This window comes from Narcine bancroftii, chromosome 2 (genome assembly GCF_036971445.1).
Source record: "Narcine bancroftii isolate sNarBan1 chromosome 2, sNarBan1.hap1, whole genome shotgun sequence".
NCBI classification, from domain to species: domain Eukaryota; kingdom Metazoa; phylum Chordata; class Chondrichthyes; order Torpediniformes; family Narcinidae; genus Narcine; species Narcine bancroftii.
Genome location: NC_091470.1, coordinates 359571543 through 359598001, shown reverse-complemented (window position 1 = coordinate 359598001; position 26459 = coordinate 359571543). Strand labels below are relative to the sequence as shown.

The window sequence follows — 26459 nt, the reverse complement described above, 5'->3', positions numbered from 1 at the left end:
TTCACCCAATGAATATATTAAATGCTGACCCTGTCCTGCTTTCAATCACTAATTAGGAAGTATTCCATAACATTACAATTCTTTTGCTCCACAATCCAAATATCTTGTACTTGGGGTTAAATCCCATTCCCTTCTTTCCTGTCTCTTCAATCGCTCCTCGGAGTGTACCAACTTGCTGATGTGTGGTGGTGCTGTTGAAGATGGTGTAGAGTGGAGGTCAAAAGTGCCTTGCTCTAAGTTTATATCCATTCTGAGTGATGAAAGAATAGCCCCGGGAACTGGTTGAACAGGACCTGTTCCAGATTCAAGATTCCTTTGTTGTCATGTAATAGTAAAGAACACATATTACATAAAATTGCCTCCTTGCCTGGTATGAGGCAAGGGGTCGCCATTAGTGTCGCCCGGCACCCCTTAGAGTAAGAAAGAGAAGCAAAGGAGAGTCCCTGCTAACAGAGAGGCAGAATGTAGAACAAGAAAACAACAAACTCCATTTAATGTTCAAGTAAATGCAGCTCATTTCACCACACACCAACTGTTGTGGCTGCAACCAACCATTTGCTTGCTATTCTCAATGTGGTTACTGGGGGAAGGGAAGAGTTTCTCCAGCAGAAAGATTGAGGAATATTTAAAAATAAACTCGCCAATCAAAGTTTACTTTAAAGTAAAGCTGCAAAATGCAATATTCATTCTGCATATATTTTAAAAGAGTCAATTAAGGTTTAAATAAAAACAGCCTTCCAGTGTTGTTTAACGTTGCATACAGTCTCACGAGAGAACTGATAGGTGGATAGAGAGGAGGTTTCGGAGACCAGGATCAGTCCTATATCTAGTCTCGTCTCTTTCTTACTCAATGTACTTAAAAAAGCTTTTAGTGTCCTTCTTGATATTATTTGCTAGCTACCTTTCAAAGTTCATATTTTACTTCCTAATAACTTTCTTCAATGCCTTCTGTATGCTTTCAAAAGCTTCCCAGTCCTCTATCTTCACACTTTTTTTGCTTCCTTGTATGCTCTTTCTTTTGCGTTTAACATAACATAACATAACAATTACAGCACGGAAACAGGCCATTAGGCCCTTCTAGTCCGCACCGAACCAAACACCCCTTTCTAGTCCCACCTCCCTGCACAATGCCCATAACCCTCCATCTTCTTCTCATCCATAGACCTGTCCAACCTTTTCTTAAATAATACAATTGACTCCGCCGCCACTATTTCTCCCGGAAGATCATTCCACACTGCTACCACTCGACTTCTCTGGTCAGTTGTGTCGTTTTTCCATTTAAATATTTCTTCCGTTTTGGAATATACCTGTCCTGCATCTTCCTTATTTCTCACAGAAACTCCAGCCATTGCTGCTCTGCCGTCCATCCTACTAGTGTGCCTTTCCAATGAACATTTTCCAATGCCTCTGTAGTCCTCTTTATTCCACAGGTATACTGACACCTCCGATTTTAATTTCTCCCTCTCAAACTGCAGGCTGAATTCAATCATATTATAATCACTGCCTCCTAAGGGTCATTTACCTTCAGCTCCCGTATCAACACAGGTTTATTACACAATACCCGATTCAGAATTGCCATTTCTCTGGTCTTCTTGACCACAAGCTGCTCTAAGAACCCATGCTGTAGTCATCCGATAAATTCTTTCTCTTGGGATCCAGCACTAACCCGGTTTTCCCCATCCTGCATATTGAAATCCCCCATGACAATTGGAACATTGCCCTTTTTGCACGCCGTCACTATTTCCCTCAGTAGTTTGCACGCCACATCCTGGCTACCTTTTGGAGGCTTGTTTTCAACTCCCATTAGGGTCTTTTTTTATCCTTGCAGTTTAATTTAACCCACAGGAATTCTATATCTTCTGATCCAATGTCTCCTCACTCCAAAGATGGGCGGCACAGTTGCTGTAGTGGTTAGTGCAACGCCCTTTACAGAGCCAGCAATTGGGACCAGACTTGGGTTCGAATCCCATGTTGTCTGTAAGAAGTTTCTCCCCGTGGCTGTGTGGGTTTTCTCCAAGGGCTCCAGTTTCCTCCCACCCTTCAAAAATGTACCAGGGTGTAGGTTAATGGGGTGTAAATTGGGTGGGGCAGACTCGTGGGCCGAATTGACCTGCTACAGTGCTATATGTCTAAATTTTTTAAAATTTGATTTTTAACCAACAGAACCTTCCCGTCCTTCTGATACACTACGTATCCATGGATATTTAGTTGCCAGCTGTGGTCTTCTTTCAGCCATGACTCAGTGATGGCCACAATGTCATATCTCTCAACTTCCAACAGCGCTACTAGATCATCAACCTCATTTCTTATACTGTGCACATTTAAATACAAGACCATCAGTGCTGTATTCACCACCCTTTTCAATTTTGTTTCCAAAGTACCCCAAATTAAATCCTTAAACTATGCTTGCAATTTTACCCCATTGACTGCCTATCTTTCCCTATTACTGTGAAGGGTTCTGAGAGAAAAGATTTACCAGCAAGGACTGACTAGTGATAGTCAGCATGGCTTTGTATGTGGGAAATTATATCTTGTGAATTTGATTGAGATTTTTCTTGACGAGATAAATAAGAGGATTGATGAGGGCAGGGCAATCAACATTTCTACATCAAGTCAAGTTTATTATTATCTGATTGCACAAATACAGCCTGATGAAATAGTGTTCACTGGTCCTCATTGCAAAACATGCAGACATACTACCAGACATAACATACATACAGACAAAAAATACATATGCAGGACAGTATTCACATACACAAACAAATAAATAAATATTGTTTAATGAATATGCAAGTCTTAGATGATTAATGTGAACAGTCCCTGGTCTTTATAAAGACCCTTGACAAGGTCCCACACAGATGACTGATCCAAAAGGTTGGATCACATGGGATCCAGAGTACACTGGCCAACTGAATACAAAATTGGCTTGTGGATAAGAGTCACACAAGAATAAAGAGCAAAAAGATAACCTGCTGGAAGAAATTGGCAGGTTGAGCAACATCTGTGGGAGAAAAATGGACCACAACCCTCCATCAAGACAGAACAGAGGGGAGAAGGAGATGGTGGAAGGAGTTGGACAGGGGCAAGTTGGCCGTGGCTGTCCCTCCAGGTCGAGGATGATGGACTTCATTCCAATTTTCCACAGAGCGGTCGCCTGTGCACACATTTGTTTAACGTGTACATAATGTTGCACTCCAAGAAGCATACAACACTTCACAAATCAATCAACTAATTCCAATGACATGGAAACCACGATGACTGGAGATGATGGATTTGTTGGAGCCTTCGTCCGCCTTCACAGCTGTTGAGTTTCAAAGTAACTTCTTCCGCCTGTTCCACTGTTAAGGTCTTGGTTGGATTGTTCTTTGTCAGGGACCTCACCCTCGACATGGATGACCCTACCAGGAGCATAGTTCCAGGGGGCATCACTCTCAGGATCTCAAGTCCACACAAGCTTCTCCACCATGACAAGGTGACAATCCAGAGAGAAGATAGAGGCAAGTAGGGGATTGGTGAACCAGGAAGGGGGGGGGAAAGAATGATGGTCACAGGCAGTTGATTGGCAGGTGCCAGACAGAGAGAGAAGAAAGAAAAACAAATGGGCCAGTTAGAGGAAGATGAACCAGAGTGGGTGGGGGGAGGTGAAAAATGGAGACAAAGGGGGTCAGTGCTGGAATCCGACAAGTGGTGACATTAGTTGTACAATGAGACAAGATGGACTTGGCGGTGAGGGGTGGAATCCAGTATGTGGGTGGAATAGGATGAAACAAGAAAGGGAGAGAGATGAAAGTGGGTGGGGTCGAGCAAAAGGAAGAAAATGGGAGGGGAGAGTAGCTTAAAAGAAGGAACTCATGGAGGAGTCACGTGATGGAGTAGTGAACGGTTGGGAAAACCAGCCCTCTCCAGGAAAATAGGAAATAAGTTAGGAAAAAGCAAAGCATAACAAAAATAAAATATAAGAAATCGAAGATAAAGATGCAGAGAGGAGAAAGAAGAAGGGTCCCAAGAAGGAGAAAGTAAAAGCAACTGGAAAAAAAAGGTGAAAAGTCACCGGAGAAGATAGAAGAAGGCCTTACCTGCACGAAGGAACAGGAACACGAAGGTGGTGAGGAGCGCCTGACCCTTGAGGTCAGTGCCAGCCCTGCGGAGTCACGACCCACCAGCCGGAGCACTACAAAAATGGCTCTTGGAGCCAAACAAAAGTGTGCAGTGCGCAATCAAAGGAGAAAGAGGGCACCGGTGGGAGGGGGGCTCAGCAGAGGAGTGGGCTGTCACAGAACCAACAGCTGAGGGATGCCCGACACCAGACTCAGCTGGAGGACAAGGAATTCAGCAGAAGAGGGAGTGATGAAACAGATGAGGGAGATAGACGGAAGGATGACCAACAAGAAGATCAACGTCGGGAAGCACAACAGACGAGCAGCCCAGGAGGGGAGGACCAGCAAGAAGAGGCCCAGCAAGAAGAGGCCCGACAAAGAGATACAAGCAGCTCATCAGGAAAAACAGGAGACACAGACACAAAGAAGAGAAGAAGACACAAACACAGATACAGACACAGAAGAAGAGGAAGAAGAAGACCAAGATCCTCATAGAGGGAAAGAGAGTGAGCTTTGATATATGTGTTAAAAAAGTGTTTTCTGGAGAGGGCTGGGTAGAGGGGCAATAACCATCACTGCAAAATCAGTTGACGCTGCGAACAAGATAGCAATCCAAATGAAAAAGGGAGTTGTGGTTGCCCGGCAAGGGATATGGGGCAACTCAGAGAGGGGGGAACTTTTGGGATTAAGGTATTAGTGGATGTGGGAACTGTGGGGATACTTTATGTTTTAAATGTGTTGTCGTTCATTAAGTGTAATAAGAGAAAACTAAGAGGTGAAAATTGGGAAAAGGAGTTTGAGGTGGCGAAGAGGTGGAAAAGAGGTGTATGCAAGATACAAGATGGCCATGTTGAACTATATGACTATAAACATTAATGGAATACATAACCAAATTAAAAGAAAGAGGCTACTAAATTTATTGAAGAAGGAAAATATAGATACAGCATTTGTGCAGGAAACACATCTAAATGAAGCGGAACATAACAAATTAAAGAGAGACTGGATAGGACACGTAACGGCAGCATCCTATAATTCAAAAGCTAGAGGTGTAGCCATACTAGTTAACAAAAATGTACCAATCAAAATAGAGGAGGAAATAATAGATCCGGTAGGGAGGTATCAGATATATTCAGAATTTTGGAATTTGCTCAATATATATATGTGCTTAACGAGGAGGATCAAAAGTTTATGTAGGATATTTCTTTGAAAATTGCGGACACACGGAGAGGAGTCACGTGATGGAGTAGTGGCCGGACGGTGAACTCCAGCCCTCTCCAGAAAAGTCGGGAAAAACAAGAGAAAACACAAAGGCACAGAAATAAAAGTTACAGAAAAGTGAGTATAAAGGTGGAAAGAAGATGGCGACAAAAAAAGAAAAGTCGAAAGCAACGGTAAGAAGAGAGGAAGAGAAGACAAAGGAGGAAAAAGGTGAAGGCCTTACCTGTCCGAAGAGGCCCGCTGCGGAGAGAGAAACCCGCTCCCTCAGGTCGGTAAATAATGGACTACAAAAATGGCTCGCAGAGCCGAACAAAAGTGCGCAACCGCGCATGCGCGAAGTTTCGCGCATGCGCGATGCGAATGAAAAAAAACACACCGACGGGAGGGGGGACCAGCTGGGGAGTCGATCTCCACAGCCGGCAACGACAGCTGCAGAACACCTGCAGCAAGAAGAGACCACAGAAGACAATAGAAACAAGATAGAAGAGGAGGAAAGGGCACCAAAGAAACAACAGATGGTCAACCCAGAGGAAGAAGAAGAGGAAGAGTATGGTGAAATAGAAGAAGAAAAGAGAGGCAAGGTAAAGGATATACTTGCTCTTATTAGAGGATACATGGAATCATTTAAAGAATGGCAAACACAGGAATTTAAGGATTTAAGAAAAAGAATAAACAACACAGAGGAGAAAATAATTAAAATGGAGATGACCTTAACAGAAATGGGAAAAAAAATGGACAAGATGGAAGAGCGGGCAGTAGCAGCAGAAATGGAGGTAGAAGACTTAAAAAAGAAATTGGAGAAATCTAATAAAAAAACTAAAGAGACACAAGAACTACTAGCTCAAAAAATAGATACAATGGAAAACCATAACAGAAGAAATAACATAAAGATAGTGGGCCTTAAGGAAGATGAAGAAGGCAAGAATATGAGGGAGTTTATAAAAGAGTGGATCCCTAAGACCCTAGGATGTCCAGAACTACAGCAAGAAATGGAAATAGAAAGGGCACATAGAGTATTGGCCTCTAAACCACAACCACAACAAAAACCAAGATCTATTGTAGTAAAATTCCTAAGATATACTACAAGAGAAAAGGTACTGGAGAAGACAATGGAAAAAGTAAGAGAGGGCAACAAACCACTGGAGTATAAAGGGCAAAAAATCTTCATTTATCCAGATATAAGTTTTGAACTCCTAAAGAAGAGAAAAGAGTTCAATACAGCAAAGGCGATTTTATGGAAGAAAGGGTATAAATTTATACTAAAGCATCCAGCGGTATTGAAAATATTTATTCCAGGACAACAAAACAGACTATTCGCGGATCCAGAAGAAGCACGAAAATTTGCAGAACAATTACAAAAATAGACTGAGGGAGGAAGACGGGTAATGAGAGTTAAAATGATCACGACTGATATGTATGTGGGTAAAGACAAAAATAGACTGAGGGATGAAGACGGGTAATGAGAGTAAAAATGATCACGATTGATATGTATGCAGGTAAAGAGGTATAAGAGTGAATAGAGACAATGAGCATACATGAATGTATCTGTACTTAGAGGAAAATATGGATAGTATAGACAAGAATTAATAAGGGAAGGTAATGGAATAGAGAGAATAAGGAGGGAATTAAAAGAGGGACCTTTGTGACATATGAAAAGTGAAATCTTTTCTGGGGGAGGCGGGGTGGGGGGAAATAGCGGTCACTGCAAAATCAGTTGACGCTTGCGAGTGGATTCGCAAATCCAAATGGAGAGGGGAGATGTGGTTGTCCGACAAGGGATAAAGGACAACTCAGGAGGTGAAGGGGAGATTGGGGATAAATAAGATAGAAATAGGAGAATAAGGAAAATGTTAGATGTTGTAGGAATGTTGTCTTATAAAGAGTTGAAAATAAGAAAACAGAAATGGAAAAGGAGGAAAGGTAATGATGGAAAAACGGAAAGAGAAGATAAACAAAATATAAAAGGGCTACGCTGAACTATATGTCTTTAAATATTAATGGAATACATAACCAAATTAAAAGGAAGAAACTACCAAATTTAAATGAATAAATGTATTCCATTAGAAAAAATAACATATTGGTTAAGAAATAACATTGAAATATTCGAACAAGTATAGGAGCCTTACATTAAATACAATAGCGAAAACCTACCGGGGACAAACATTACCTAAGTTGATGGAAGGAGAAGGAAAGAAAAGAATGGACTCAGTAGAATTTCTGGTGTAATTTTGTTGAATGACAACATTGTCTGACTGGCTTAATGCAACCTAGATTGTATACCTAAAATGGATGAGAGGGGGGGGTGGGGGGGTGGTTTGGGAGGAAAGGGGGGGGGGGAGAAAAAGTCACTGTATATGTGTGAAAAGAAATAGTGTATATCATGGCTAATGTGATTTATGGTGTGAAAAATAAAAAAAATTAAAAAAAATAAAAAAAAAAAAAAAAAAAAAAGGGTTATTCCTTTTTCGATGAACAATAGGTATTTAAAGGTATGGAATTCTGTTCCCATTAGACCCAGAAATTTTTTTGTTGGGTTATACTGTATTGTTGACTGGTTTGGAGTTGGATACGTTTCAGATAGCTTTTGTTCGTTTAGCAATGGCAGTAGCACAGAAATGTATTGCGATTACTTGGAAAGATAATGTAGAAGTTAATATAGCTCGTTGGCATAAGGAATTGAGATTTTGAATTTATATGGAAAAAATAAAATATAATTTGCATGATCATTATTAAAAAAAAAAAAAAAAAGAAATAGGGTTATTCCTTTTTCGATGAACAATAGGTATTTAAAGGTATGGAATTCTGTTCCCATTAGACCCAGAAATTTTTTTGTTGGGTTATACTGTATTGTTGACTGGTTTGGAGTTGGATACGTTTCAGATAGCTTTTGTTCGTTTAGCAATGGCAGTAGCACAGAAATGTATTGCGATTACTTGGAAAGATAATGTAGAAGTTAATATAGCTCGTTGGCATAAGGAATTGAGATTTTGAATTTATATGGAAAAAATAAAATATAATTTGCATGATCATTATTAAAAAAAAAAAAAAAAAAAAGAAATAGGGTTATTCCTTTTTCGATGAACAATAGGTATTTAAAGGTATGGAATTCTGTTCCCATTAGACCCAGAAATTTTTTTGTTGGGTTATACTGTATTGTTGACTGGTTTGGAGTTGGATACGTTTCAGATAGCTTTTGTTCGTTTAGCAATGGCAGTAGCACAGAAATGTATTGCGATTACTTGGAAAGATAATGTAGAAGTTAATATAGCTCGTTGGCATAAGGAATTGAGATTTTGAATTTATATGGAAAAAATAAAATATAATTTGCATGATCATTATTTAAAAAAAAAAAAAAAAAAAAAAAAATTGCGGACACACAAGGAAATACATTGATAGGAGGGGATTTTAACCTTAATTTGGACCCAATGTTGGATAAAACTGGACAAAAGACAAGTAAAAAGAATAAAGTAGCCAAATTTATGGTTAAATCAATGCAGGAAATGAAACTTATGGATATATGGAGGAGGCAACACCCAAAAGAGAAGGAATTTTCATATTATTTGAGTAGGCACAAAACTTACTCAAGGATTGATATGTTTTTGTTGTCAGCCCATTTTCAAGGGAGAGTTATGAAATCTGAGTATAAAGCTAGACTACTATCAGAAAATTCACCCCTATTATTAGCAATAGAACTGGAGGACCTCCCACCAAGAACATATAGATGGAGGCCTACTTGGTTTGGCTGGGAGTTGGAGGAGGAGCTTGGAGAGAGTCGGGCTGTGAATCAGAGGAGGAGGAGCTTGCTGAAAGTGAGTCAGAGGAGGAGGAGCTTGCTGAAAGTGACAGGGTTATTTGGTAAAGGGGCCAATAAAAGGAGTGAAAGGGGAGGGAGTGGCCAGTGAGGAGTGGCTCAGTGAGTGAGTGGAGCAGTGAAGGAGTGAAGGAGTGAGACTTCCTGGCTTTGGCTTATCAGGCTTCAGCGAAAGCAGGCAAGGAGAAAAGGTAAGCTGAGTTATTTGCCTTCGTATTCAGAGTCATGCCAATAGGGTTAATGCTCTGTACTGGGTGTCAGATGTGGGAACAATGGGTGACCTCCATCCTCCCAAATGGCCACATCTGCACCAGGTGGACCGAGATGCAGTTACTAAGGGAGCGAATTAGGGATATGAAGTTGCAGATTGATGACCTGTGGCTTGTAAGGGAGAGTGAGGAGTTAATCGACTCAACTTTCAGGGGGATAAATACTCCAGAACCCATGTCAGGTAAGTGGGAAACCGTCGGGGGGGAAAGAAAAAAGCGAGAAAAATGGAGAGCACACCAGTGACTATCCCACTCAGCAACAGTTATGTTGTGTTGGATTCTGTTGAGGGAGATGACCGGACAGAAGATGGCCACGGGCACCAGGTCAATGGCAATGAGCCTGGCAGAGTGGTGCAAAAGAAAAGGAAAAGGAGAAATGCAGTAGTTATTGGGGATTCCATTGTCAGGGGTACAGACAGGAGGTACTGTGAGCCAGATAAGTATACCCGCATGGTGTGCTGCCTCCCTGGTGCAAGGGTACGAGATATCACAAATCGGGTCCAAAATATTCTGAGAGGAGAGGGAGAGCAGCCTGATGTCTTGGTACATGTGGGTACAAACGACATTGACAAGAAAAGGGAGGAGGTAATGAAAGGGGATTACAGTGAGCTGGGACGAAAGCTGAAAGACAGGAACGCTAGGGTGGTGATCTCGGGATTACTACCTGTTCCAAATGCAAGTGATGAAAAGAATGTATGGATCAGGAAAATGAACGTGTGGCTGAGGTGCTGGTGTACAGGGCAAGGATTTGGCTTCTTGGATCATTGGGATCTCTTTTGGGGAAGGCATGATCTTTACAAGAGGGACGGGTTGCACCTAAATCCAAAAGGTGTCAACATTTTGGCAAGTATGTTTGGTACAGCATTGGGGCAAGGTTTAAACTAATTTGGCAGGGGTATGGGAACCTGAGTGATAGGGAAAAGGGTAGGGAAGATAAATAAATGGCCAGGAAAAGTAAAATAGGAAAAGTAATGTTGGGAGGAGAAAGTAAAAAATCAGATGGTGCAGTGAGTTTTCGGGTCAATGATAGTCTTAAGAAAATTACAAAGAAAATTAGTGGGCAGAAAAATCAAAAGAAAAGGTTACAGAAGTTACTAGATGTTAAAAGGACAAAGAGCAGAAGGGCACTTTATCTGAATGCCCGCAGTATTAGAAATAAGGTTAGTGAACTTGAGGTGCAAATCGGTACCCATGCCTATGATTTGGTAGCCATCACGGAAACATGGCTACAAAGTGACCCTAAATGGGAATTAAACTTTCAAGGGTATCCGGTGGTGCAAAGAGATAGACAGGATGGTAAGGGAGGTGGAGTTGCACTCTTAATCAAAGAGGAGCTCCAGGCAGTAGTGAGGGATGATATAAGATTTAACGAGCATAATGTTGAGTCCATTTGGGTAGAGATAAAGAATAACAAATGGAAAAAATTATTGGTGGGTGTTATCTATCGCCCACCAAATAACAATAGTTTAGTGGCACAGGAAATAAATAGAGAGATAAGTGAGGCATGTAATAATGATACGGCAGTCGTCATGGGGGACTTTAACTTCCACATAGATTGGGAAAATCAAGTTGGTCGTGGGAGTATGGAAGAGGACTTCATAGAATACATCCGCGATAGCTTTCTTGAGCAGCATGTTAAGGAAACCACAAGAGAAAATGCTCTCCTGGATCTCGTGTTGTGCAATGAGATAGGTAGAGTAAATGATGTAATAGTCAGAGACCATCTGGGAAATAGCGATCATAGTATGATTGAATTTCTCATTCAGATGGAAGGGGAAATAGTTAGATCTAAAACTCATATATTATGCTTAAACAGGGGTGACTACCATAGGATGAGGGAGGAATTGGGCAGAGTGGACTGGGAGCACAGGCTCATTGATGAAACAGTTGAGGAACAGTGGAAGATTTTCAAATAAATATTTTGTAATGCTCAACAAAAATATATTCCGGTCAGGAAAAAGGGCAGCAAGGGAGGGAAAAATCAACCGTGGTTAACAAAGGAAATAAAGGAGTGTATAAAATTGAAGGTGCAGGTGTACAAAGCTGCAAAGAGCAGTGGGTAACTGGAAGATTGGGAAAACTTTAAGAGACAAGGGGTGACAAAGCAAGTAATAAGAAATGGGAAAAAGGATTATGAAAGTAAATTGGCACAAAATATAAAAACAGAAAGCAAAAGTTAACATAGGACCCTTGGAGGATGAAAAAGGAAAACTGGTAGCAAAAAAATGAGGAAATGGCCAAGGCATTGAACAAATATTTTGTGTCAGTCTTCACGGTGGAAGACACGTCCAGCATGCCCAAGTGCGGAGTTAAGGAAGCGAATGTTGGGGAGGCCCTTGATAAAATAGTTGTTACAAAGGAAGTAGTGATGGAGAAACTAATGGGACTAAAGCCAGACAAATCACCTGGTCCTGATGATATGCATCCAAGGGTTCTGAAGGAAATGGCAGAAGTTATAGTTGATGGTCATATACCAAAATTCCTTGGATTCTGGGCAGGTCCCAGCAGACTGGAAGGCAGCAAAACACCACTTTTTAAGAAGGGATGTAGGCAGAAGACTGGAAATTATCGGCCAATTAGCTTGACGTCTGTAGTTGGAAAAATGCTTGAAGCGCCATTAAAGATGAAATAGTGAAACTTTTGGAATGTAAGGGTTCTATCAGGCAGACGCAGCATGGTTTTAGGAAGGGAAGATCTTGTATGACAAACTTGTTAGGATTCTTTGAGGATATAATGGGTGCGGTGGATAGAGGGGAACAGGTTGATGTTGTATATTTGGATTTCCAGAAAGCGTTTGATAAGGTGCCGCACAAGAGACTTATCAGTAAGTTACAGGAAAGTGGAGTCTGGGGAAGTATATTGGCCTGGATTGAAAATTGGTTGTCTGACAGGAGGCAGAGAGTCGAGATAAATGGGAGTTTTTCAGGTTGGCAGAGAGTGGTAAGTGGGGTGCCACAGGGGTCAGTGTTAGGCCCACAACTGTTCATCATTTACATTGATGACTTGGAGGAGGGGACAAAATGTGGTGTAGCCAAGTTTGCGGATGACACCAAATTGAGTGGAAGAGCAAATTGTAATGAGGATGTGGAGCGTCTGCAGAAGGATATAGTTAAGCTGGATGAATGGGCAAAGGTCTGGCAGATGGAGTACAATGTTAGTAAGTGTGAGGTTATCCACTTTGGCAAGAAAAATAAAAGAGCTGAATATTATTTAAAGGGTGAAAAACTACAGCATGCTGTAGTGCAGAGGGACTTGGGAGTCCTTGTGCATGAATTGCAAAAAGTGAGGTTTACAGGTGCAGCAGGTTATTAAGAAGGCAAATGGAATGTTGGCCTTCATTGCTAGAGGAATTGAATTCAGAAGTAGGGAGGTAATGTTGCAACTGTATAAGGTACTGGCGAGACTGCACCTGGAGTTCTGAGTCCAGTTCTGGTCTCCATATTTGAGGAAGGATATACTGGCTTTGGAGACGGTCCAGAGGAGGTTTACTAGGTTGATCCCTGGGATGAAGGGGTTGACTTATGATGAAAGATTAAATCATCTAGGATTGTATTCGCTCGAGTTCAGAAGAATGAGAGGAGATCTTATAGAAACATATAGGATTATGAAGGGTATGGATAGGATAGATGTAGGAAGGTTTTTTGAGCTGACTGGGGAAACTAAAACAAGAGGACACAGTCTCAAGATTCGGGGGAGTAGATTTAGGACAGGGATGAGGAAAAATAGTTTTTCCCAGAGAGTAATGAATGTTTGGAATTCTCTAACCAGGGAAGTGGTTGAGGCTGCCTCATTAAACATATTTAAAATTTGGTTAGATAAATTTTTACATGATAGAGGAATTAGGGGATATGGGGAGAAGGCAGGTAGGTGGAGTTAGGTCATAAATGAGATCAGCCATGATCGTATTGAATGGCGGAGCAGGCTCGATGGGCCATTTTTGTCCTACTCCTGTTCCTACTTCCTATGTTCCAATGTAATGAACCAGATAGATGAAACACAAAACTTGCCAGATTCATGTAAGACAGCAATAATTACAGTAATACCAAAGATGGGGAAGGATCCATTAACACCAGCATCATATAGACCAATATCTCTACTTAATTCAGACTATAAGATAATAGCTAAATTATTAGCAAGCAGATTGGCCGATTGTGTACCTAAAGTAGTAAAACAAGATCAAACTGGATTAAGAAAAGATGAACAGCGGACAATGTCTGCAAACTTATTCATCTAATCCACTCAGTTCAAGGAAATAAGAAACCAACAGTGGCTGTTGCTCTAGATGCAGAAAAATCCTTTGACAGAGTAGAGTGGAATTACTTATTTAAAGCATTACAGAAGTTCAATCTCCCAGAAAAATATATTAATTGGATTAAAGCATTATATAATGGACTGTTGGCAAAGGTGGTAGTAGAGGGTTATGTATCAAACCAATTCAAATTAAGTAGATCAACTAGGCAGGGATGTCTATTATCCCCCTCATTGTTCACCTTAGCAATAGAACCATTGGCAGAGCTGATAAGAATATAAAATAAAATAAAAGGGATAAAAATAAAGGAGACAGAGTATAAAATCAGTTTATTTGCAGATGACATCATAGTATACCTAATAGAACCAGAGATAGCAATAAAAGAACTACATAAGAAATTGAAGGAATATGGAGAAATATTGGGGTACAAGGTCAACGCAAATACAAGTGAAGTGATGCCAATGAGTAACGCAGACTATACAAAATTTAAAAAAGAATCACCATTTAAATGGCAAACACAAGCAATCCAATACCTAGGGATCAGGTTAGATAATAACTTAAGCCACTTGTACAAACTAAATTATCAACCACTAATAAAGAAATTGCAGGAAGACTTAGAACAATGGAAAGAATTACCGCTAACATTGATAGGGAGGGTAAACTGCATTAAAATGAACATGTTCCCAAAGATACAATACTTATTTAAAATGTTACCAATTCCTTTAACAGAAAAATTCTTTAAGGAACTAAAGAGAATAATAAGGAAATTCTTGTGGAAAGGGAGGAATCCAAGGGTAGCTTTAGATAAATTAGCAGAGAGGTATAATCAAGGTGGTTTGCAGTTACCAAATTTTAGAAATTATTATAGAGCCGCACAATTAAGATATTTATCAGATTTTTACCAGACAAGGGAAAAACCAGACTGGACTAAGATAGAACTAGATAAAATAGGGGAGAAGGTACCAGAACATATACTTTATAAGTGGGATGAAAAGCTGGTGCAATATAAAAACTCACCAGTACTGCATCATTTACTTAATACATGGAGGAAGAAGATCCACTTAGAAAGGAAAAAAAACAAATGATCACATACCAAAATTACTATTGATGCAAAATCTGCTAATCCCTTTCACAATAGACAACCTTTCCTTTAGAGAATGAGAGAGAAAAGGAATCAAAAGAATAGAAAATTGTTTTTTTGGGAAATAATTTATTAACATTTGAACAGTTGAAGTACAAATATGGAATAACTCATGGTACAATGTTTGCATATCATCAGTTGAAAGCTTATTTAAAGGATAAATTGGGAAACAGCTTGAGATTATCTGAAGGAAGCATTTTTGAATACGAATAATTAAAAGATTTATGATCAACATGTACATGTAAACTATAAACCTAAGCAGAAGTGGGAAAAGGATCTAAACATAAAGATTAAAAATGAAGTATGGGAAAAGTCATGTTCTGGATCTATGAAGAATAAAATAAACACAAGATTACGCATGATACAGTATAATTGGTTACAGTATAATTGATACAGTATAATTTAACATTATCAGATAGATGTTTTCACTGTAAGAAGGAAATTGGAACAACATTACATGCAACTTGGGCATGTATGAAATTTCTGGGAAGAATTAAATCAGATACTAAATAAAATTACAAAAAATAACATACCAAAAAAAACGGAGATATTTCTTTTAAGTAACTTAAGAAGTAGAGAATTAGGCCTCAAATTGGATAAAGCACAAAAAAAATTCATTATGATAGCCCTAGCAGTAGCAAAAAAATGTATAATGTCAACTTGGAAAATGGAAGAGAGCATGAGTATACAGCAATGGTACATGGAAATGTACTTCATTGGAAAAAATATCATATAATTTAAAAAATAAAGCTACAATGTTTGAACAAATTTGGGAACCATACATGGAATATATCAGAGAGAGCTTGCCTACGACATCCATCCCCTAAAATGAGAATTAATATGATAAGAAGACAAAACGACTAGATTCAGCGTGTAACAAATAGATGACGCATTTTTCTTGTTTATGTGGACACTGCTCCCAGCTTGTCACAACCGGTGCAACAAAAATACTGGAAGAACAAAAGCACTGGAATCTGAACAAAGGGTTCTCAAACGCAGTGACTAACAGCATGCTCAAAGATTGCTTTTTAAAAGGAGGCGATCAAAGTAGATAGGGAAGTTCAAGTAAAGAATTCTAGATGGCACCTTGGCATCTGAAGGCACAGTTGGCAATCGTACAATGACAAACAAAAATCAGGGCTGCAAGTCCATACAAATTAAAGAACTCAAATACTGGTGGACTAGAGAAGACTGCAGCAACAGGAAGAATTTGGAAACAGTCCAACCTAGAATGGGAGGAAAGTATGGTATCTATAAATTGGGCTTAATACATGAAAAAGCCACAACTTTTTTAAAAAAACCCAAAAATCTGAAGGTTTTCTGTAAAGTCGTACGGCATGGATACAGGCAGGCCCTTCAGTCCAACTTGCCTATAGCAACCAAAATGTCCACCCAGCCTGCATTTGGCCCATATCCCGCCATTTGGCCCATATGCCGGAATGGCATAAAGTGAAGACCCAGACACTATAATTGGAGGCTATTTTCATAAAAAACAAAAACTCATTCAAATCCTTTCGTAAAGCAAACACTGCTTTCTTCGTAAAAGTGAATTTTTCTAATTCGAGTATTCATAAAGCGGGGTATGCCTGTATACGTACATTTTTTTCCTTAAATGTTGCAATAGTACCTGCTTCAACCAGCTCCTCCCATTTTATACCCCTAAGTATCGCTCCCCTCTGGTTACTGATTCGCTTGCTCTGGGTAAAAGACTGTGTTCACCTCATCTATTCCTCTCATTATTTTGTACACCTCTGTGAGATCACCCTCATCTTCTTGCGCTCCCAGGGATAAAGCCCTAGACTACTCCACCTCCTGAAAAACTCAGGGCCTCAAGTCCTGGCAACATCCTTGTAAATCTTGTCTCTATCTTTAGCTTGGCATCCTCCTTCCTGCAGCACTTTAACCAAAACTGGACACAATACACCAAATATGGCCTCACCGTCTTTACCAGGGCAATAACACTAGACAACAATTTTTTTTTCAAAAGGTTGACAAGACAACTTCAAGCTGAACACAATTATTTCAGATTTGTTGTATCATGTAGGAAGTTGGAGAATCATTAAATTAACTTTTATTGAATTAAGCATGTGCTGGCACATTGTATTAGTTCAACTGACCTAAAAAATGTTTTGCCACTAATTTTCATTTGTCCTCTGCATCTGATGCCTCTCGCGTCAGTGTCCAACAATAGTTGGCCAGCAATGATAATTCCATTTGCTCTTGTAACACTTTTCCATGTTCACAATATCCTGGTGAAATCTTCATGATGTTCTTCCCCACTTGCAGCAATAAAGCAGGGAAGAAGCAGAAAATGAATTTTCAATGAGATATTGCACTCTATGGCTTTGTGTGGTGGACTTAAACTATGACAGGAAATCACAAAAATAGGTTCTATCTAAAAAACAGTATGTGTAACAAAAGTTTGAAGGTGATTTTCGTGATCAGCAGCCCAACGTCCACAAAATACATTCAAAACTATTCAGGAAGCAAAGTCTTTGTAGTCAGGATAATCAAATATGGATAATTTTTTATAGATCCTGTGCACAAATGCAATGAGATGTGCGCACGCAAAATGTGTTAGTTAGAATAACATGACAAACAAATAAACTGTCAACATTAAGGGGAAATACCGACAAGATTAGCAAATAAATAAACCACCAAAACAAAGCTTTCCAAGGTTAAATGGAGTTTTGTTCTCAATTTTCAAGCAAAGGCCAAATATAATTCTTTTTCCCTGATGAAAACGGGGGTAATGATTTCAGACTGTCCTGGGCAACAGCTATAAGAATAAGTGAATAATACATGAACTCAAATTGAAATAAATAGCAAGGGAAAGTTGCATAAATAGTATTCATAAAGTTAACATTTAGATTTATTGGCCTGGAATTTCGGGCTTTTTTTGCCAAATGCAAATGTAATCCAGACAGAATCAGCTGGAGATTTTAAAGCAAAAGTGCATTATGCTGGTATACAATTTTGCTCAAATTTCCATAATCTTGGGGGTGGGGGGGAGGGGAGAAATGGAGTAGGGGAAGGAGGTGGACTTACAACTCTCCCAGGGGATTAAAATATAAAGCCCGAATTAAAAATTGATTTTAATTTAAAATATATTAAAATCCTCTGGAACCTACTGGAAGCTGTTGGATATAGCAATTGGAGGAAAGAAAGCAGCAAGAGAGAAGAGAATTGTAAGATACTAAAAAAAAACGAGGAAGAGCGGCCTACCTTACAGTTGGAGCCTGGGCCTCAAGTTCTGAAGCCCTCACGAATAACTTGGGCGATGATAGTGTAGATGACAGTGACCGTGCAAGTAAATGGGCCGAATCGCTGCAACCTGCGGCTGATCCACGATGGCGCGGGCTCCCCTTCACTGCCGAGATGGAGCCGGCACCTAGTGATATGTGCGGGCTAAGCCACCCTCCAATTCTGTGTAGTGCCCCACCGGCTGGAGAGTGACACCACAACGCTGTGTCATCACTTCTGGAAACCGGTGGGTACGTCACTGAAAGTGGACGGGCCAGCACAGAGACGCGGCGGATTCAAACCAATAAACTCACCCTTTGGTTCACCCTCATAGTGTATGGACGTGTCCTTACTCCGTAGTGCTGCCGCAGCATCTGCTCCAGGGTTTTTAGAACGAGTATCGAACGCAGCAGGATGCAGAAACCAGCTACATCCACAGCAGCGCCAGCAAACAACGTGGTGGGCGTGCATCTACAGCCCTTATGGGAAAACCAGCCCAGGAACTAGCTACAGATGGCTGGGTCACAGTTCCACATCAGGGAAATTGTTTTAGAGTACACCAAGTTCTGGCACGTTGTCAGTGCCTGGACACTGCCACAGCTGCAAAAGTAAGCTCCTTCATAGAAAACGCACCAATGGAGTGCAAGTACGAACAGTTTTGATGTTTCCTCCTTGACACCCTTCTAGAGTGCCATTAGAATCCTCAACATGCAGGGCCTGGGTGACAGAAACCCCTCCGAGCTAATGCACGAGATGGTTGGCCCTGGCGGAAGGGCACACAGACTGTTTCCTGTTCAAGGGCCTATTCCTCGACTTCATCTTCATTTATTTAGATGATAACCTCATCACCAGCCCCGACGCCAGCACCCACAGGATTCACCTCACCCACCTGTTTGACAGGCTGCAGCAGTTTGGGCTCATGGTGAACCCAGCCAAGTGCCATTCGACCTGCAAACAAACAATAGACTTCCTCGGGCACCGCATCACCCTAGAGAGCGCCAAGCCACTACCTGACAAGGTGGAGGCCATTCAGAATTTTCCTAAGCTGAGCACAACCAAGGGGCTACAGTAGTTCCTGGGGATGGCCAACTTCTACCATTGCTTCCTCCTGGGAGCAGCCACCCTCATGCAGCCCGTTCGGCCTCGTCAAACTCGGCAACAAGATGCTGCAATGTATGCCGGAGGCTTTCCATGCCACAAAGGCAGCACTGGCAAAGGCCACAGTACTGGCCCACCCAGACCCTACCTCCCCGCTGGCGCTCACAATGGATACTTCAGAGGGGCGCGCATGGTGCTAAAACAATGGGTTGATGAGCACTGGTGACCCCTCTTCCTCTTCTTCTTCAGTAAGCACCTCCAAAACCAGAGCTCAAATACAGAGCATTTGACCATGAACTGCTGGCCTTGTACCTGGTGATACGGCACTTCCGCTACATGCCAGAGGGAAGAGTGCTCACCACCTACACAGACCTACACACTGAGCAAGGTCTTGGATCTGTGGTCGGCCAGGCAACAGCAGCACCTCTCCTACATATCGGAATTCATCACTGATATCCACCATATCGCCAGCAAAGCCAACATAGTAGCTGACGTGCGGACTGTCCACTGTCGCCGCAACCTGTGGAAGGCTCGACATCGCCCAGCTCACCAAAGAGGGGAGACGCAAATGTCCAAGTGTACAAGATGGCCATCTCCAGCCTGAAGATCAGAGACATCTGCCCCACACCAGGAGAACCAGCCCTGTTGTGCAACATCTCCACCGGGTCCCCAAGGCCGATCCTACCTGCAACCTGGCGACAGCAAGTTTTTGACCAGATACATGGTTTATCATGCCCCTCCATGAGGTCCACAGTCCACCTGCTCTCAGATAAGTTCATGTGGCATGGACTCCATTGAGAATGCACCCTGTGGGCTTGAACCTGTGTACAGTGCCAACAGGCCAAGGTGCAGCGACACATTAAAGCCCCCCACAGACATTCAAGCCAGCGCAATGCAAGTTCGAACATGTCCACGTTGACGTTGTTGGCTCCCTCCCAGTGAGCCAAGGCATGAGGTACCTGTTCACAACTATTGACAGATTCACCCACTGCCCAGAGGCAGTACCCATAGCTGCACGTGACACATAGTCATGTGCCCGGGCTTTCCTTGGGTCATGACGTTGGGGGTCCAGACAGATATTACATCGGACAGAGGGGCACAGTTCACTTCCTCCAACCTGGCAAAACTCTGTGGCAGCCAGGTCCACCATACTATAGCCTACCATCCCCAGTCAAATGGACTGGTTGAACAGTTCCACTGCCACCTGAAGGCTGTGCTGAAAGCTCGACTGATCAGTCTGAACTGGATAGACGAGCTCCCATGGGTACTGCTCAGGATCCGCCAGCATCATCTGCGGAGATGGTGTACGGCTCACCGCTCTCTATCCCAGGGGATCTACACTTCAACACCCTTGGCCCACAGACCAGCACATTAGACGTCTTGCACAGAGTGAGAGAACAGACAAGCTCCCCCTCCGCCACTGTCCAGACACAGCTCGCCACCCGGCTATGTCCCAGTGGATTTGCAGTCCACCCACTTTGTTTTGTAAGCAAAGGACAGCAAGGGACCCCCTACAATGCCCGTTTGAAGGCCCTTTCAAAGTACTGTGAGGAGCGGCATGGTTTTCACATTGGACTTTGGCAGCTGACAGGATAGATTCACAGTTGACCTCCTCAAAGTCACCCATCTGGACTCTGAACTGCCAGCCCTGGACCCCTGGGTCAGACATAGAGGTAGACTGCCCAAAGACTACAAGTCAGACCGCTCAGAGTGTGGCAGTGATTCTGGGGGGGGGGGTGGTGAGCAGGCCGTGAGACCACGTGAGTAAATTTGCCAAATTGCCGCAATATGCAGCCAGTCCACGATGGCGTGGGCTCCCCTTCACTGCCAAGGAGCCCGTGCATAGCGACACGTGTGGGCTAAGTCACCCTCCACTTCTACGTACCGCCCCGCGGTGATATCACTTCCGGAAACTGGCGGGTACGTCACCAGAAGTGAGTGGTCCAGCGCAGAGACGCGGCAGATTCAAGCCAATAAAATCAATAAGAGGACAAATAATAAGTAACTCAGCTAAAATTAAAAAGGAAATATATAAAAGAGATAAATCCATTAGAACAAGATATAGGCAACACTTTCCTTACTCTATTATATATTCTAATATATTCATAGGAACATAGGAAGTAGGAACAGGAGTAGGCCAAAAATGGCCCATCGAGCCTGCTCCGCCATTCAATACGACCATGGCTGATCTAATTTATGACCTAACTCCACCTACCTGCCTTCTCCCCATATCCCCTAATTCGTCTTCTAAAAGTGAGAGCTACAATATTCTGAATTTTGATCTCTTTAATCCAACAAATCAAACTCTGTGGCTGTTACTTTATGTAGCTTTAATTTGTTGATAAAAATTTTGCATAGCTTCACATTAAGACTTTCATAATGATGAATAACAAAGCATTTACTGTTTAATAATACAAATGCTTAGAGCTACTAGATTAAAGAAAATACAAATTTTAAAGAGATGCATAAAAGTATTTAAAGACATGCAAAAGAATTCAAAGAAAATTTTCTCATGCTCTCGCTTCCTTCATATATGGTTGAATAATAAGCAAGTCGTTAGTCTGGGTGGATATTACGACATAGTACATTGTAGTCACTATTGTAACACAACAAACAATAGTTCTCTTAAAGAGACAGGCACAAATTTAACTAAATTGAAAAAAAACACAATGCTTCTGATCTAAGTATTGTCTGCAAACTTGCTGATCCAATCACCACATTGTTGTCCAGATTGTGGATCTAGATGACAAGCTACGCTGGTCCCAGCACCGATCCCTGCAGCACACCACTAGTCACAGGCCTCCAGTTTGAGAAGTAATTGTCCACGGCCACTCACTGGCTTCTCCCACACAACCAATGTTTTTGAACATTTTAATATGAGATTTCACATCCAAAGTACAGAGTACCTATGGATAGATGTTAAAATTCTCAAAGATACACTACACTTAAAATCACCAATGCCTGAAGAGGGCGGACAAAATCAGTGAACCGGTGCGGACTCGAAAGGCCAACATGGCCTGTTTCCGCTCCGTAAATGGTTATATGGTTTACACCTTTACACAGGACACAGGTAAATTAGAAAAAGATTTACAAAATAAATCTTCTGAAAAAAAAAAACAATTAATTAATAAAAAAAAAACTTCAATATAACATGATTCAGACATATAGAACAGAAAAGCTAATTCAAAGAACCAGAGACATTATGAACTAGGAGAAAGAGCTTATAAAGTTTTAGCATGGCAATTGAAAGCAGATCAGACATCTAGAGTGATTAATAGTTTAAAAAATCTTCAGGGGTTATTACATATAAACCACAAAAAATAAGTGATGCGTTTACGGAATTTTATTCTGAATTTTAACATTTAGATCAGTACATGATGAAAATAATTTATCTCAAATTACTTTACCTTGTCTGAATGATAGAAAGTTTTGAATGTAGTAGTTCAATGCAAAATAACAAATTGCCAGGAGGAGATGAATTTCCTGTAGAATTTTATAAGAAATTTAAAGATCTTTTAATTATACTATGAAGATGCATTCTCTGCCGAAATCCCCCTTAATTGTAATTATTACAGTAATTCCGAAAAAAGAGAGATCCAATGAAACCTAAATTATTTATCGCTATTAAAGGAAATTAAAGGATTTGAAAAAAATGGAATGTTACCTATTACTTTGATGGGTAGAGTAAATTTTGTTAAGATTAATGTTTTTCCTCAAACAAAATGCTTATTTTAATCGATTCCAATTAATGTAATCTATAATTTAATGTTCCAGCATAGGTAAATATAGAACTTGATAAAAGAGGAGAAACAGATCCACAATATTTTATTTATAAATGGAAAGTAAGATTGTTAATCTCTTGGCTTGACTTTGCGGACGAAGATTTATGGAGGGGTAAATGTCCACGTCAGCTGCAGGCTCGTTGGTGGCTGACAAGTCCGATGCGGGATAGGCAGACGCGGTTGCGGGGGAAAATTGAAGATTGTTAATAGCAAATAAAGAAATGCCCAATGCTGAAACATTTAGTTGAATTTTGGAATAAAATTGATAAAGAGATTGGTGGAAGAGGTTTGTCTGGAAGAACATCTTTATTTAAAAATAGACATTCAATTTTCAATGTAAAATATATATATTTTTTAAATAGCAAGATTATGGTATTAAGAAAATTAAAGATTAAGCCAGGAAATTTATTACTTTTAGTAGAATGAAGGAAAAGTTAAAGACATTGGAAATACAGATTTTTTTCATGATCAAATTAAGAGATTTTTTGGTCAAAATTTAGTATTACCAGCAGAGACAGAAGTAGAATTATTATTATGAACTAGAGATGTAAATAAATTTATTTCAGAGATGTATAAAAAGGAGTTCATAAATCAAGATATAAATGGGAAGTAGATTTAAATATGCAAATAGGTTCAGATATGTAGACAGAATATGAAAAGTACAATAAATGTGAGGTATCAGTTAGTTCAATCTAATTTTATTTATCAGTTATATTTAACACCAAAAAAGTTACATAATATGAATTATACTTATTCAGATTTGTTTTGGATGTGGACAAGAAGTTGGTACTGTGACAGGTTATATATATTTTTTATTTTATATATTAATGTTTTTTAAAAGAGATAGATTGTGGGGGGGGGTGGTTTAGTGTAGGTCACCACAAACATACATAAACATTCACAAAACAAATCTCATTTAAAATGCAAGAGCTTTGCTGAAAGAGAGACATTGAGGCACCGAGTGCCTTTGCAAAAATGATAAAAACTATTTTGGAAAGGTTTTGCTAAGGAACTTCAAAAGCAGGTGCAAATGAAACAGTCCACACTCAGAGGCTGATAAGATCTTTTAAAGACTGGGTCTGGAGCCCTGCAAGAAGGTTATGTCGTTTTTGCAAGCAGAGAGAGAGAAAAGATCAAATATGGTTTTCTCTGAAAAGAGAGAGAATTCAGTTCAAGTTCTGCTGTGGTTTTTGAGACTGGAACATGACAAACTGGCAGGCTTATTTAAAATCCCATTTTGAAGACTGGTTGTGAGTTCTGAGTTCAGCCTGTTGAAAACCCTTGTGGTCCTTACAAGAGGAAATGGCTGGCTAGAGTGTTTCACCTGAAATGAGGGAAACAAGAGGAACTCGGAGGTGACCTGGAAGAAAAGGTTATCATCTGGAAAACCCTGTTGGGGCAGGTTTCTTTGGCAAGACACTGAAGTGACTGATGGAAGTAAATCAGTTTGTGTGTGTCCAACGAGCAATGAATCTCTCTGAAACCAACAAAAATGTTCCTGAGGAGTAAAAATTACCTTTAAGCACCAGAGCTTGGTGAAAATTCATAAATGTTAAATTCTGTGCACAGTATAAGAATTGCCTGAGAAGTGAGATTGGACTGTGAATCAGATAACTTTCCTCAATATAAACACATTACATACATGTGCGCTTAGAATTAGAAAGGGGTTAAGTTAGGTTAAGTTCACAGTAATAAGTTAAAATTTGATCCTGTTTTTATGTTTAAAGAAAATTAAAAATAACTTTTGTTTAAATAACCAAATGTCTTGGTGAATTTCTATTGCTGCTGGGTTTTGGGGTCCTCTGGGCCCGTAACAGTACTTTTTTTGCATTCAATTTGGCAGTGTTCCACAATTAAACCTTTTTTGCTTGAAAAGGGTAATTTATTAGAACGCATAACTGGAGTTAGATTCCCTCAGGATCCAAAGTTATTTTTTACTGGGAGATATTAGAGGGATTAAAACTGAATATGTATCAAGTAAAATTTGTTCAAATTGCATTGGCAATACCTAGAAAATGTTTTGCAATAACTTGGAAGTTGGATACTGATTTGGGTATGGATAGATGGCATGCAGAAGTTTGGGGTTGTATTCCACTTGAGAAAATTACTTATAATTTAAGAGATAAATATCATACATTTTATAAAATATGTAGCCCATATTTATAAACTATTGGTATTAAAATTTAAATGAATCTCAAACATTTGCTTTCTCTTATAGATCTCTATAAATGTTTATATGTTTAAAAGTATCAGAAAGTGAAGTACTACTGTTGTGGTTTTCTTGTTGGGGGTTGGTGGAATAGGAAGTTTTTTTTTCTTTTGTATTTCTTTACTTTGTAGTGGCTCATGCACGGATATGCGAACCAGCCCACAATATGGCCGACTAACGCAGTGATCGCGCAGACCTGGGGGTAACACCGGCCATCGTCCCAGGTGACATCCACACTGTGGGCAGATGAGGAACTCTGGCGAGAATACCAGCCAACCTAAGGTCAGCAATCCAATGACTCTGGGCCCTGATATCAGCGACAGGGGCCCATTTAAACAGAGCTGCCAGTGTAATAAAGCAGTTTTTGATTTTGACTCCTTGTGTGTGTGTCTCTTCCATACTCATCGTAGCACATATGCTACATTGGTGACCCCTACAGGTCCAAATGGTAGTTGGACCCAAAGATGATGGATCAAGCGGAGTCAGTGACCATCCACACAGTCTCTCTTAGGATTCTGACGTTATGGGTGTCGCAACCACACAAATGGTTTGAACAGGCTGAGGCTCAGTTCCAGCTTCACCACATCACCACCAATTTCACCCACTCCGGAGAAAGGCAAATATGGAGCTGACAAAGAGCTACCTGGATTTTCAGGCTTACCGGCATGAGTGCACCGCCCAATTGCTGCATATTGAATGATTGGGGGACAGGGCCCCCAGTCCACCCTAATGAGCGAGATGCTCGCGTTAACTGAGGGCCACAAGTCTTGCCTGCTCTTCGAGCAGATCTTCCTGGAGCAGTTGCCTGAGGATATACGGTTCTTGCTCACAGACGAGGACTTCAGCGACATTCAGAGGCTTGGCACCTGGGAGGACATGCTCTGGAAAGTGAAGAAGGATGCCACTGCTATTGTAGACCACATCAGCAAGCCCCACGAATGGCTCCTGGTGAGATCAAGGCCAGCAGAGGCAAATGAACACCCTGGGACAGCTATGCTACTATCATCAGTGATGGGGGGCTTTTTGGGAAATGTCCTGGCCAACCATCTTTGATGGCAGCAGCGGTTTGGCCCATGTGATAGCCTCCTCCATGTCTGGCAGTCACTGTCAGGCAGACGCTTCCTGGTCGACACAGGCGCTGAGGTAAGCTTCCTACCCCCTGCAGGCCTCGACACCTGCTGTAGCCAGCAGGGCTCAACACTGAGGCCAGCCAATAGCTCCGACATTTGAACTCTTAGGACCCACGCCATCCTCTGAACCGGCCCACAAAATGGCTAACGCGCTGACCACCTGGGAGTGACACCGGCTGACGTCCCAGATGACCGCCGCACGGCGGGAAGAC

The 26459-nt window shown here is 41.0% G+C and overlaps 1 protein-coding gene across 1 annotated transcript in view; it reads right to left on the bottom strand.

Annotated features, from left to right (window-relative positions):
• Positions 1-26459, bottom strand: part of LOC138755801 (tubulin beta-6 chain-like) — a 69528-nt gene that overhangs the window by 32159 nt on the left and 10910 nt on the right. The window lies entirely within an intron of this gene.